We start from the raw sequence: 14741 nt of genomic DNA on the forward strand, positions 1-14741 counted from the left end.
TCCTATTGCTGTTCTGCATTCTTCATTATTTGTAATTATATCGGTCAGAGCTACATATGAGTCAATGCAGCACAACTCCCAATAACATATATATAATCAGATAACTGGAGTCAAAAGAACTGTTAAGGTAAAAGGTATAGTATTTATTAAATAAACATCTTATAGCACAATCACAACAAACTTATTTTGTATACAGTTACAGAAAAGGGGTTAACTCCCTATGCAAAGGATCCATGTAAAGATACCCCACTACCACACTAATATAGTATATCCGACCAGAGGTTCAAGTTCACACAATTGTATCTGCTCATATGCACAATGATCACCACTACTTTAGCTAGTAAAGACAGGCATAAAAAAAGTTACAGGATTGAACCTCACCCATAATGGTCGTAGTGTGGATGTGGAGTCACCAGCCCCTACGCGCGTTTCGCGTAGGCTTCTTCGGGGGGTGGTAGTGAGTGTGTCATAATGGAGTCTTTAAATAAGACACCCACACCTGATGTAAATCAATGGACCTCTGGAGCGGCGCATGTACGCGCGACGCAGGCGCCGGAAATTGCATCGCCACTCGGCTTCCCGAGTGACGCGCATGGACAGAAAGCCATAGCCATGGCAACCCTGTCCAGCGCGCCTCACCCAATGGGCGCCGGCAGCGATGCTCCGGAGTGCCGACGTCACGGACATGCGCACAAGTCCATGAACAGCAGAATGAGCGCGGGGATAAGTGTCAAAGTGTCAGGTAATTTAGGATGCTAGATAAGTGAATAAAGTGCAAAGTGCTGTGCAGAAGAATAAGGTGAACTATACATAATACGTTGATATCACTTTATAAATGTTCTGTATAAATAATGGCTAGCCTTGAGCCTAATACAGCAGATAAATAAGCAGACATAGATAAGTGCACAAAACTCAGCTTAATAACAATAAGCATATACATAATTGGGTACAAAAATAATATAAATATACTATAGAAATAACTCGTGACTATTCTTGATCAGTGGAAGTAGGGTAGTCAGTCACATTCCCGCCTCAACACGCTCTTTCCGTGGGATAGGTGTCAGTAGTGAATATAGTCCCTTTATGTGTAGCTAAATAGATAAAATATAAAACATTAATTAAAAACATAGAAAGACACAATCTTAAAAGCTAAATCCAGAAACATCAATTATAACTAAAGGAATGAAGCGAAACTCAGTTGTTCGTTTAATCCATGGGGTACTAGTGTATTGAGAACAGTGATCCATCTAAATTCACGTTGAAAGAGCAGGCGTTTAAGGTTTCCGCCTCTAATTCCAGCGTGAATCCTATCGATACCATATACTTTCAGGTCATTTGGGTTGCAGTTGTGTTTTACCCTGAAGTGTTTTGGAATAGTTTTTAGATTTTCAATATCGATTTCATCCCTTGCCGCAATGATCTCCCTCACGTGTTCACGTGTCCTCACACGTAATTCACGTGAGGTGAGACCTATGTATATAAGGTCGCATGTACACAACAAAAGTGCTTTTACATGTTATAAATTCTCTGATTTTGAACTCCTACACCCCATCTGAGGACAGAAAAGAAAAAGCTCTCTGGTGGTTCTTGCACGCAAGGCAATCGGAACAGGGAAAGAAACCTACTCCTGGTTTACCCATACCAAAAATTGTGGGGGGAGGATTTTTTGCCACATAGTGACTTTTGACGAGAATGTCACGTAGATTTTGGCTCCGTCTCGCCGTCATCAATGGATATTCTGATAAATGTTTCAATATTGGGTCGGTTTTTAAGACCGACCAATGTTTGGCTAGAATGGACTGTAATTCATCCCAGTTGGAATTGGAAGTGGTAATAAATATTATTGCCGCTTGATGTATCTTATCACCACCCATTTTATTTGGCCTCTGTCTATATTGGTCTTGAGATAACAAGGAGGTCCTAGATGTTTGTTTGGCTCTTTTGTAGCCCTTTTTGATACACCTCCTGCTATAGCCACGTTCACTGAATCTCTCCCCAAGGTCCACAGCTTGACGCTCAAAAGCCTCCTCAGAGGTGCATATTCTCATCCTGAGAAACTGACCTATAGGTACAGCGCTGATGGTTGAACCCAGATGTGCCGATGAGGCATGTAAAAGTGCATTCACCGATGTATCTTTCCTATACACATCAGTACCCAGTGAACCATCAGGCTGTACCTGTATACAGAGGTCCAGAAAAGAAATTTCTCTAGGATGGTATGTATATGTGAGTCTGATGTTGAAGTTGTTGCGGTTCAACCCGGAAACAAAAGAATCCAGATCACTGACCGATCCCTGCCAAATAAAAAAGATGTCATCAATGAAGCGGTACCAACTAAGGATCTGGGGGGCGGCATGTGCGTCATCGGGAAAGATCTCTCCCAAAATCCCAAAAATAAATTAGCATACGAAGGCGCACACGCCGCCCCCATCGCGGTCCCTCGCTTCTGCAGAAAAAAACGGTCTTTAAAAGTAAAGAAATTATGTTCCAGGATGAACCGCAACAATTCCAACACCAGCTCACGGACGTCCGGATCAAGATTGCTTGCCTCAAGAAAAAAACTTACTGCCCTCATGCCATCCTCGGGATCGATGCACGTGTACAATGTCTCTACATCCGCCGTCACGAGCATGTCAGGCTCGAGGTGCAACCCGTCCAGACGTCTCAGGACATCCGTAGTGTCTCTGACATAGGAGGGCAACGTCTCCACCTGTGATCTGAGATAATGATCAATGTATTTACAGATTGTTTCGTTCAGCCCTCCTATGCCAGAGACAATCGGACACCCTGGAGGATTGTGAGCATCTTTGTGGACCTTGGGGAGAAGATAGAACGTAGGTGTTCGTGGGCAGTCCACAGTTAAACCATCACGTAGTTTTTTCGTGATGACTCCCCTTTCAAATGCCATCTCCAATATGTTGCAAATTTTTGTTTGAAAGTTTTTCATCGGGTTCTCAGTGAGCGTGGTATAGGTGTCTTTATCCCTCAGTTGTTTAAAAACTTCTCTTTCATATTTCTCAACCGGCCATACCACCACATTTCCCCCCTTATCAGCTGGTTTGATCACCACATCTGTCCTGGCCTGTAGTTGTCTAAGGGTACCGTCACACAGTGCAATTTTGATCGCTACGACGGCACGATTCGTGACGTCGCAGCGTCGTATGATTATCGCTCCAGCGTCGTAGACTGCGGTCACACTTTGCAATCACGGCGCTGGAGCGATGCCGAAGTCTCCGGGTAACCAGGGTAAACATCGTGTTACTAAGCGCAGGGCCGCGCTTAGTAACCCGATGTTTACTGTGGTTACCAGCGTAAAAGTAAAAAAAAAAAAAAAACGTACATACTCACCATCTGATGTCCGTCAGGTCCCTTGCCGTCTGCTTCCTGCTCTGACTGAGTGCCGCCGTACAGTGAGAGCACAGCACAGCAGTGACGTCACCGCTGTGATCTGCTCTCACTTTCCGGCCGGCAGACAGTCAGAGCGGGAAGCGGACGGCAAGGGACCTGACGGACATCAGATGGTGAGTATGTACGTTTTTTTTTTTTTAACTTTTACGCTGGTAACCACGGTAAACATCGGGTTACTAAGCGCGGCCCTGCGCTTAGTAACCCGATGTTTACCCTGGTTACCAGCGAACGCATCGCTGGATCGCTGTCACACACAACGATCCAGCGATGACAGCGGGAGATCCAGCGACGAAAGAAAGTTTCAAACGATCTGCTACGACGTACGATTCTCAGCAGGGTCCCTGATCGCAGTAGCGTGTCAGACACTGCGAGATCGTAACGATATCGCTAGAACGTCACGAATCGTGCCGTCGTAGCGATCAAAATTGCACTGTGTGACGGTACCCTAAGGCCATGTGCACACGTTCAGGATTTTTAGCGTTTTTTTCGCGTTTTTTCGCTATAAAAACGTGATAAAAACGCGAAAAAAACGCTAACATATGCCTCCTATTATTTACAAGGTATTCCGCATTTTTTGTGCAAATGTTGCGATTTTTTCCGCGAAAAAAATCGCATAGCGGAAAAAAAAGCAACATGTTCATTAAAAATGCGGAATTGCAGGGATTCCGCACACCTAGGAGTCCATTGATCTGCTTACTTCCCGCACGGGGCTGTGCACACCATGCGGGAAGTAAGCAGATTATGTGCGGTTGGTACCCAGGGTGGAGGAGAGGAGACTCTCCTCCACGCACTGGGCACCATATAAGTGGTCAAAAAATAAGAAATAAAATAAAAAATAGTCCTATACTCACCCTCGATGTCCCGCGCAGTGTTCCCGCCTCACTGCTGCACGCTGCCGTTCGGTTCCTGCAGCTGATGTGCGGCGAAGGACCTTGCCGATGACGTCACTGTCCTGTGATTGGTCGTGAGCGGTCATGTGACCGCTCACGTGACCGTGACGTCACGGAAGGCCCTGTGCGCACACACCATCTATAGGAACGGACGCCGCTGATGAGATGTCTGCGGGTGAGTATAAGCATTTTTTTATTTTTTTTATTATTTTTAAACATTCTATCTTTTACTATAGATGCTGCATAAGCTGCATCTATAGTAAAAAGTTGGTCACACTTGTCAAACAGTATGTTTGACAAGTGTGACCAACCTGTCAGTCAGTTTTCCAAGCGATGCTACAGATCGCTTGGAAAACTTTTGCATTCTGCAAGCTAATTACGCTTGCAGAATGCTAAAAAAACGCGAAAAAAACGGAAAAAAAACGCAAAAAAAAAAATGCGGATTTCTTGCAGAAAATTTCCGGTTTTCTTCAGGAAATTTCTGCAAGAAATCCGCAACGTGTGCACATGGCCTAAGAGCCTGTTTTTGATTATAAGTGAGATTATCTCTCTTCCTGTGTCTACACATTTTTCTCAAATCTTCCGCCACAAGTCTAGTGAAAATATCAACCTGTGGTACCAGTGACAAGGGAGGAAATGTGGTGGATCTGGGGGCCAAATGCGGAGGAGAAATACCTGAGTGATCCGGAGGTGATTCAAATTCCAATTCCTCCAGTATATTGATCATCTCCTGTTCTGATATAGGAGTCATGTCCGTAGGAGACCCATGTTTAGAGTGTAGGCGTTTAAGGACCAACTTTCGCGAGAACAAATTCAAATCCTTTAAGACTGTGAACAGATCAAAAGAATTAGTAGGTACAAAAGAAAGTCCCAATTGTAATACACCAATTTGATCTCTTGTTAATGGTTGTGTCGATAAGTTTATTACCTCCAAATTGTTTGTTTTAGCTTTTTCCTCTCTTTGTGGGGAAGAAAACGCTTTATGTTTGTTGTAAGTCTTCCCACTTCTTAGCCAATTATCTTTAGAGGGGTCCCTTCTCTCAACTGAGGGTCTATGTATCTCAGTATTTGAACTTCTGTCCTCATTGGATGACACCGAAGAGAAAGAGACCGATCTACCACGTACGTGTGGGTTCATGCTAGGAGTATTCCTCCTCCATTTATATATCCTGTTATTTTTCAAGTCCGTTAGATCTCGCTGATATTTTTTAGTTTTTCTAGAAACAATATCATTTTCCCATCTTTCCAAATCCACATCCATCTCTCCACTGAACTTAGTGACCAGTTCGGCCGAGGCCTGCTTGGAAATTTCACTCTGTAAGGAGTTCAATTCAATGTCTAGTTCAGTCAATTTTGTCTCATTTGAGTTGATAAGTAACTCCATAAAACCTTTAGAACACTGTGAGGCAACCTCTTCCCACTTATTCTTAAATGTCTCCTCCTCAACCAGGAATGAGGGGAACAACTGAACTCTCAGTCCCCTAGGTATAAGGCCACAAGCTATATACCTCTCAAGGAACGCTTTGTTCCACCATATTCGTGTTCGCTTTTTTAATAATTCCTTAAATTTGTTTCTTAGTTCAAAAATGTCTCTGGATTTAGGATCTAAAACATTACCGGATCCTTCACAAAATACTTTGTCAAGTTGACTTAGCCATGATTTTTCACGTGCACGGTAATCCATGTGCTCGGAACCAGAAGCTGTGAGAACACAGAGATCAGCATATAATTATATCGGTCAGAGCTACATATGAGTCAATGCAGCACAACTCCCAATAACATATATATAATCAGATAACTGGAGTCAAAAGAACTGTTAAGGTAAAAGGTATAGTATTTATTAAATAAACATCTTATAGCACAATCACAAAAAACTTATTTTGTATACAGTTACAGAAAAGGGGTTAACTCCCTATGCAAAGGATCCATGTAAAGATACCCCACTACCACACTAATATAGTATATCCGACCAGAGGTTCAAGTTCACACAATTGTATCTGCTCATATGCACAATGATCACCACTACTTTAGCTAGTAAAGACAGGCATAAAAAAAGTTACAGGATTGAACCTCACCCATAATGGTCGTAGTGTGGATGTGGAGTCACCAGCCCCTAAGCGCGTTTCACGTCCGGCATGTCCGTGACGTCGGCACTCCGGAGCATCGCTGCCGGCGCCCATTGGGTGAGGCGCGCTGGACAGGGTTGCCATGGCTGTGGCTTTCTGTCCATGCGCGTCACTCGGGAAGCCGAGTGGCGATGCAATTTCCGGCGCCTGCGTCGCGCGTACATGCGCCGCTCCAGAGGTCCATTGATTTACATCAGGTGTGGGTGTCTTATTTAAAGACTCCATTATGACACACTCACTACCGCCCCCCGAAGAAGCCTACGCGAAACGCGCGTAGGGGCTGGTGACTCCACATCCACACTACGACCATTATGGGTGAGATTCAATCCTGTAACTTTTTTTATGCCTGTCTTTACTAGCTAAAGTAGTGGTGATCATTGTGCATATGAGCAGATACAATTGTGTGAACTTGAACCTCTGGTCGGATATACTATATTAGTGTGGTAGTGGGGTATCTTTACATGGATCCTTTGCATAGGGAGTTAACCCCTTTTCTGTAACTGTATACAAAATAAGTTTTTTGTGATTGTGCTATAAGATGTTTATTTAATAAATACTATACCTTTTACCTTAACAGTTCTTTTGACTCCAGTTATCTGATTATATACAGTGGGGCAAAAAAGTATTTAGTCAGTCAGCAATAGTGCAAGTTCCACCACTTAAAAAGATGAGAGGCGTCTGTAATTTACATCATAGGTAGACCTCAACTATGGGAGACAAACTGAGAAAAAAAAATCCAGAAAATCACATTGTCTGTTTTTTTTATCATTTTATTTGCATATTATGGTGGAAAATAAGTATTTGGTCAGAAACAAAATTTCATCTCAATACTTTGTAATATATCCTTTGTTGGCAATGACAGAGGTCAAACGTTTTCTTTAAGTCTTCACAAGGTTGCCACACACTGTTGTTGGTATGTTGGCCCATTCCTCCATGCAGATCTCCTCCAGAGTAGTGATGTTTTTGGCTTTTCACTTGGCAACACGGACTTTCAACTCCCTCCAAAGGTTTTCTATAGGGTTGAGATCTGGAGACTGGCTAGGCCACTCCAGGACCTTGAAATGCTTCTTACGAAGCCACTCCTTCGTTGCCCTGGCGGTGTGCTTTGGATCATTGTCATGTTGAAAGACCCAGCCACGTTTCATCTTCAATGCCCTTGCTGATGGAAGGAGGTTTGCACTCAAAATCTCACGATACATGGCCCCATTCATTCTTTCATGTACCCGGATCAGTCGTCCTGGCCCCTTTGCAGAGAAACAGCCCCAAAGCATGATGTTTCCACCACCATGCTTTACAGTAGGTATGGTGTTTGATGGATGCAACTCAGTATTCTTTTTCCTCCAAACACGACAAGTTGTGTTTCTACCAAACAGTTCCAGTTTGGTTTCATCAGACCATAGGACATTCTCCCAAAACTCCTCTGGATCATCCAAATGCTCTCTAGCAAACTTCAAACGGGCCCGGACATGTACTGGCTTAAGCAGTGGGACACGTCTGGCACTGCAGGATCTGAGTCCATAGTGGCATAGTGTGTTACTTATGGTAGGCCTTGTTACATTGGTCCCAGCTCTCTGCAGTTCATTCAATAGGTCCCCCCGCGTGGTTCTGGGATTTTTGCTCACCGTTCTTGTGATCATTCTGACCCCACGGGGTGGGATTTTGCGTGGAGCCCCAGATCGAGGGAGATTATCAGTAGTCTTGAATGTCTTCCATTTTCTAATTATTGCTCCCACTGTTGATTTCTTCACTCCAAGCTGGTTGGCTATTGCAGATTCAGTCTTCCCAGCCTGGTGCAGGGCTACAATTTTGTTTCTGGTGTCCTTTGACAGCTCTTTGGTCTTCACCATAGTGGAGTTTGGAGTCAGACTGTTTGAGGGTGTGCACAGGTGTCTTTTTATACTGATAACAAGTTTAAACAGGTGCCATTACTACAGGTAATGAGTGGAGGAAAGAGGAGACTCTTAAAGAAGAAGTTACAGGTCTGTGAGAGCCAGAAATCTTGATTGTTTGTTTCTGACCAAATACTTATTTTCCACCATAATATGCAAATAAAATGATAAAAAACAGACAATGTGATTTTCTGGGTTTTTTTTTCTCAGTTTGTCTCCCATAGTTGAGGTCTACCTATGATGTAAATTACAGACGCCTCTCATCTTTTTAAGTGGTGGAACTTGCACTATTGCTGACTGACTAAATACTTTTTTGCCCCACTGTATATTCTTCATTATTTGGTAGCATATTTTTTTCACCGTTCATCTCTTTGAGATAATTAGTTTCCATTGGAGATTTTACTGTTTTTGCATCCTTTAATCCAAATTTTTCTGTTATGTCTTGAATCATGTGATTTTGATTCAGTAGGAAACTTCCATCTTCTTCTCTTTCTACCTGTATTCCTAGATATTGTTTTACATTTCCCAAGTCTTTGATTTCGAAATGTTGCTTCAGGATTTTTAGAATGTTTTCGTTATCCCTTTCTTGTTCAAAACAAATCAAAATGTCGTCTACATATATGAGTATATAAATCCATCTATTAATCAGCCTTTTCGTGTATAAGCATGGATCAGCTTTGCTTCTTTGAAATTTTTAATTTGTAAGTACTTCCGTGATTTTGTCATTCCACGCTTTAGCTGCTTGCTTTAAACCATATATGCTTTTCTGTAGTTTACAAACTTTGTTTGTATTTCTTTAATCTTTGAATCCTGGAGGTTGTTCCATATAAATGTCTTCTGTTAAATCTCCATTCAGAAAAGCTCTCTTTACATCCAGATGTCTCAGTTGCATCTGTTTCATTGCTGCAACTGTAAGTAAAGTTCTTATTGTAGTGTGTTTGACAACTGGAGCAAATGTCTCATCATAGTCTTCTCCATATTTTTGAGAATACCCTTTAGCTACGAGTCTTGCTCGGTATCTTTCAGCTGTGCCATCTGTTTGGTATTTAACTTTAAAAATCCATTTACATCCTATGGTTTTTCTTCCTTCTGGTAAATCTGTTAGTGTCCATGTATTTGAATCTTGCATGGATTTAATTTTTGTTTCTGTTGCTTCTATCCTTTTATTAGCTTCTTCTACAGGAAGATTAGATATGTCTTCCCAAGAGGTAGGCTCATAGATTTTTCTTATGCTTGTCTTGTATGAGAGACGTTTTGGTGGTTTTCCTTTCTTCTCTCTCATTGAACGTCTTGGTTCTGTGTCTGTTTGTAGTTGTGATTCTTCACTTTCAGTATTTTGTTCTTCATTAATTTCTACTTCTTTCTCATCAGATATTTATTCAGTTGTGTCACTATTGGTTTTCTCATTTTTTGTTTCAACTGAAATCATGTCTTCATTTAAATCTTCAATGAATGTCACACTGTTACTCACCGTAACTCTGTCTGTTTTGGGATCTAAGATTCTGTATCCTTTGCAATTTTCACTATATCCAACAAATATTCCTTCCATGGATCTGTTTTGAAGTTTGGAACGTTTTTCTGTTGGAATGAATATAAAAACTTTACATCCAAAAACTTTTAAATGATTGACACTTGGTTTCATACTTTGCCACAGTTCATATGGAGTTTTCGTCAGTTTTCTGGAAAAAAGTCGGTTCTGTAGATATGTAGCTGTCATTGTTGCCTCACCCCAATATTTCTCTGGTAGTTTGGAATCCGTCAGCATACATTTTATCATTTCTGTTAGAGTTCTGTTTTTTCTTTCTGCTACTCCATTTTGTTCAGGTGTGTATGGAACCATTTTCTGGTGTTCCATTCCATTTTGTCTTAAGTAGTCTTCTATTCTGTGACCTGTAAATTCACCTCCATTATCACTTCTGATGACAATTGGCTTCCTTTGAAATTTGTTACTTGATCTTGTTACATAGTCTACAAGTTTATCAAAAACTTCACTTTTGTTTTTAATTAAGTATGTGACAGTGTGTCTTGAGTAATCGTCTATAAAAGTCAACATGTATCTATTGCCTCCTGATGTAGTCACTTTCATGGGTCCACATACGTCCGTATGCACCAAATCAAGTGGTCTTTCGCTTTTCATCTCACTTTCTTTTGGAATAGATATCCTTGTGGCTTTGGATTTTATACAACATTCACATCTTATGGTAATTGAGCAATCTGATATCTTTAAATCTTTTGTCAATTCTTTTCTCTGTAGTTCCCTTATACTGTCAGGGTGTCTATGTCCTAGACATCTATGCCACATGTGAATACAGTTTTTGTGATCATGTGTACAAACCTTCATCTGTTCCTTTGGTGTGTCAAAATGATATAATTGTTCATCTGCCTTGACTTTGGTTATCACCTTGTTTCCTGCAATAATTGCACACTCATTGTCTTTGAATTTTACTGTAAGTCCTTTTGCTGTTAAACGTTTCACAGATAATAATCCGCCTTCCAATTTTGGAACATACAACACATCCTGTACAAGTATCTTTGAATCTTGCCCGAACTTGTTTGAACAATTTATCATACCTTGTCCGATACCTTCTGCGGTTGTTTTGCTTCCATCTGCAAGATAAATGGCTTCTTTCTTATCTAAATCAAGATCAGTAAAGAAATTCTTGTCTCTTGTCATATGACTCGTTGCTCCTGAATCAATAAACCAACCAAGTGATGATTTCTTGTCTGTTACTTTAAATGTGCCGTTCCAATTATTCTCACATGAATCGGAAATTGTGTTTTTTACTTTCTGTGTATGCTGTTTATGTTGTAATTTGTGTTGCTCTGCTTTCCATATGGTACAGTCTTTCTTTAAATGACCTTTTTTCTTACATCTGAAGCATTCTCTTGTCTCTTTATTATAGGGTTTTTTGAATTCTGTAGCTTTAAGAGCGTTTTCACTGTCCTTTTCAGTAGAAGAATCATTTCTTTGTTCTTTTCTTCTCTGATATTCATCTATTAGTCTTGTTTTCACAAAATCTAATGTAATGTCAGTTTCTGGTCTCGTCTCAAGGGCATTTATCAAGGCTCTATACGAATTTGGTAAACTGCACAACAATATAGCTGCTACATGACTTTCTTTAACATCTTCACCAATAGATCTTAGCTGTGATATCACTTCCATCATTGAGAATATGTGCTTCTGCATATCATCATTTGCACTCAATCTCATACTGTAAAGATTTCTTAATAAAAATAACTTGTGATTCAAGCTGGGTCTTTCATAGTTTTCTTAATGCTTCCCACATTCCCTTAGCTGTTTCTTCATTTCTTATATGTATTAATTGAGCATCATCCAATAATAAGCTAATGGTGGCTTTAGCTTGTCTATTCTTCTTATCCCATGTCTGATTATCTTGATCTGGTCTTGCTGTTAAGGCCATGTGCACACGTTCAGGATTTTTGGTGTTTTTTTCGCTATAAAAACGCGAAAAAAACGCTTACATATGCCTCCTATTATTTACAGGGTATTCCGCATTTTTTGTGCAAATGTTGCGATTTTTTCCGTGAAAAAATCGCATCGCCGAAAAAAAAGCAACATGTTCATTAAAAATGTGGAATTGTGGGGATTCCACACACCTAGGAGTGCATTGATCTGCTTACTTCCCACACGGGGCTGTGCACACCATGCGGGAAGTAAGCAGATTATGTGCGGTTGGTACCCAGGGTGGAGGAGAGGAGACTCTCCTCCACGGACTGGGCACCATATAATTGGTCAAAAAAAAAGAATTAAAATAAAAAATAGTCCTATACTCACCCTCTGATGGCCCCCGAAGTGTTCCCGCCTCTCCGGTGCATGCTCTCTCTTCGGTTCCTATAGATGGTGTGGTTCAGGACCTGTGATGACGTCACTGTCTTGTGATTGGTCGCGTGACCGCTCATGTGACTCACGCGACCAATCACAAGCCGTGACGTCATCACAGGTCCTGAACCACACCGGCATCTATAGGAACGGACGCCGCTGAGGAGATCGTCTGGGTGAGTATAACCATTTTTTATTTTTTTTATTTTTAAACATTCTATCTTTTACTATAGATGCTGCATAAGCAGCATCTATAGTAACAAGTTGGTCACACTTGTCAAACAGTATGTTTGACAAGTGTGACCAACTTGTCAGTCAGTTTTCCAAGCGATGCTACAGATCGCTTGGAAAACTTTAGCATTCTGCAAGCTAATTATGCTTGCAGAATGCTAAAAAAACGCGAAAAAAACGGGGAAAAAACGCAAAAAAAAAATGCGGATTTTCTTGCAGAAAATTTCCGGTTTTCTTCAGGAAATTTCTGCAAGAAATCCGGACGTGTGCACATACCCTAACATTTACTTCCCATAGATCATCCTTAGATAACAACATCTCTACTTTGAATTTCCATAACTGATAATTTTCACTATTCAGTTTAGCTACTGTAAATTTCAGTTCTGTGTTACTCATCATCTTTATATAGTCTTACTTGTTTAGAGAGTTGTACTGAAGATATTCTCCTGTATGTCCAGCTCCTGGGTTGATGAATTCCTCTGTCACTCTGTATCTGGATTTATTTCCTTCTGTTTACAGAGCTTATCTGTGTGCTCCGTTATCTGGGGTTATAAACCAGGATCCTGCTGCCTGGGCTTGTGCAGACCTGTAGTGTCTGGGCCCATAACCTGTTGCAGAGTGCGTCTTCTTGCAGTCACCGCTGTACTTACGAGAGCTTCAATCAGCAAGATATCTTGAGTAAACAGTATTTACTTAATACTGAATAAACATGAGATACAATTCAGTGTCACACAGTCCGTGCACTGAAGACAACACATTCAAGAAGAAAAAGAAAAAACAGGAAGTAAGAAAAACAACCAACAAATGTGAGCTTCCCTCCCCACATTACAGCAAGTATATAACTTTACACACTATCGCCATCTGCTGTCTGGTTAGTATAAAGTCCTCCTTTCACTTATAATAAGTCCTAATCTGTTGCATATGCCAACAGGTATTGTATGACGTGACGTGAAAATCAGACCTCCAGGTGCCATGCTGGATGACAAGAGCACTTCACTCTCTGAAGGTATGACTACTCAGTTTGGCTAACCCAGAAAGACATGGTAGCAATGCTACTTTTTTATGTTTGTACCTGTGTGTATATACATATACAGTGCCTTGCGAAAGTATTCGGCCCCCTTGAACTTTTCAACGTTTTCCCACATATCATGCATCAAACATAAAGATACCAAATGTAAATTTTTGGTGAAGAATCAACAACAAGTGGAACACAATTGTGAAGTTGATTGAAATTTATTAGTTATTTAAAATTTTTGTGGAAATTCAAAAACTGAAAAGTGGGGCGTGCAATATTATTCGGACCCTTTAACTTAATACTTTGTTGCGCCACCTTTTGCTGCGATTGCAGCTGCAAGTCGCTTGGGGTATGTCTCTATCAGTTTTGTACATCGAGAGACTGAAATTCTTGCCCATTCTTGCTTGGCAAACAGCTCGAGCTCAGTGAGGTTTGATGGAGATCGTTTGTGAACAGCAGTTTTCAGCTCTTTCCACAGATTCTCGATTGGATTGAGGTCTGGACTTTGACTTGGCCATTCTAACACCTGGATACGTTTATTTGTGAACCATTCCATTGTAGATTTTGTTTATGTTTTGGATCAATGTCTTGTTGGAAGACCAATCTCTGTCCCAGTCTCAGGTCTTTTGCAGACTCCAACAGGTTTTCTTCAAGAATGGTCCTGTATTTGGCTCCATCCATCTTCCCATCAATTTTAACCATCTTCCCTGTCCCTGCTGAAGAAAAGCAGGCCCAAACCATGATGCTGCCGCAACCATATTTGACAGTGGGGATGGTGTGTTCAGGGTGATGAGCTGTGTTGCCTTTACGCCAAGCATATCGTTTGGCATTGTTGCCAAAAAGTTCGATTTAGGTTTCATCTGACCAGAACACCTTCTTCCATATGTTTGATGTTTCTCCCAGGTGGCTTGTTGCAAACTTTAAATTACACTTTTTATGGATATCTTTGAGAAATGACTTTCTTCTTGCCACTCTTCCATAAAGGCCAGATTTGTGCAGTGTACGACTGATTGTTGTCCTATGGACAGACTGTCCCACCTCAGCTGTAGATCTCTGCAGTTCATCCAGAGTGATCATGGGCCTCTTGGCTGCATCTCTGATCAGTCTTCTCCTTGTTTGAGATGAAAGTTTAGAGGGACGGTCGGGTCTTGGTAGAATTCCAGTGGTATGATACTCCTTCCATTTCAATATGATCACTTGCACAGTGCTCCTTGGGATGTTTAAAGTTTTGAAAATCATTTTGTATCCAAATCTGGCTTTACACTTTTCCACAACAGTATCACGGACCTGCCTGTTGTGTTCCTTGGTCTTCATGATGCTCTCTGTGCTTCAAACAGAACC

Source organism: Ranitomeya variabilis, chromosome 4, assembly GCF_051348905.1.
Source record: "Ranitomeya variabilis isolate aRanVar5 chromosome 4, aRanVar5.hap1, whole genome shotgun sequence".
Classification (NCBI taxonomy): Eukaryota; Metazoa; Chordata; class Amphibia; order Anura; family Dendrobatidae; genus Ranitomeya; species Ranitomeya variabilis.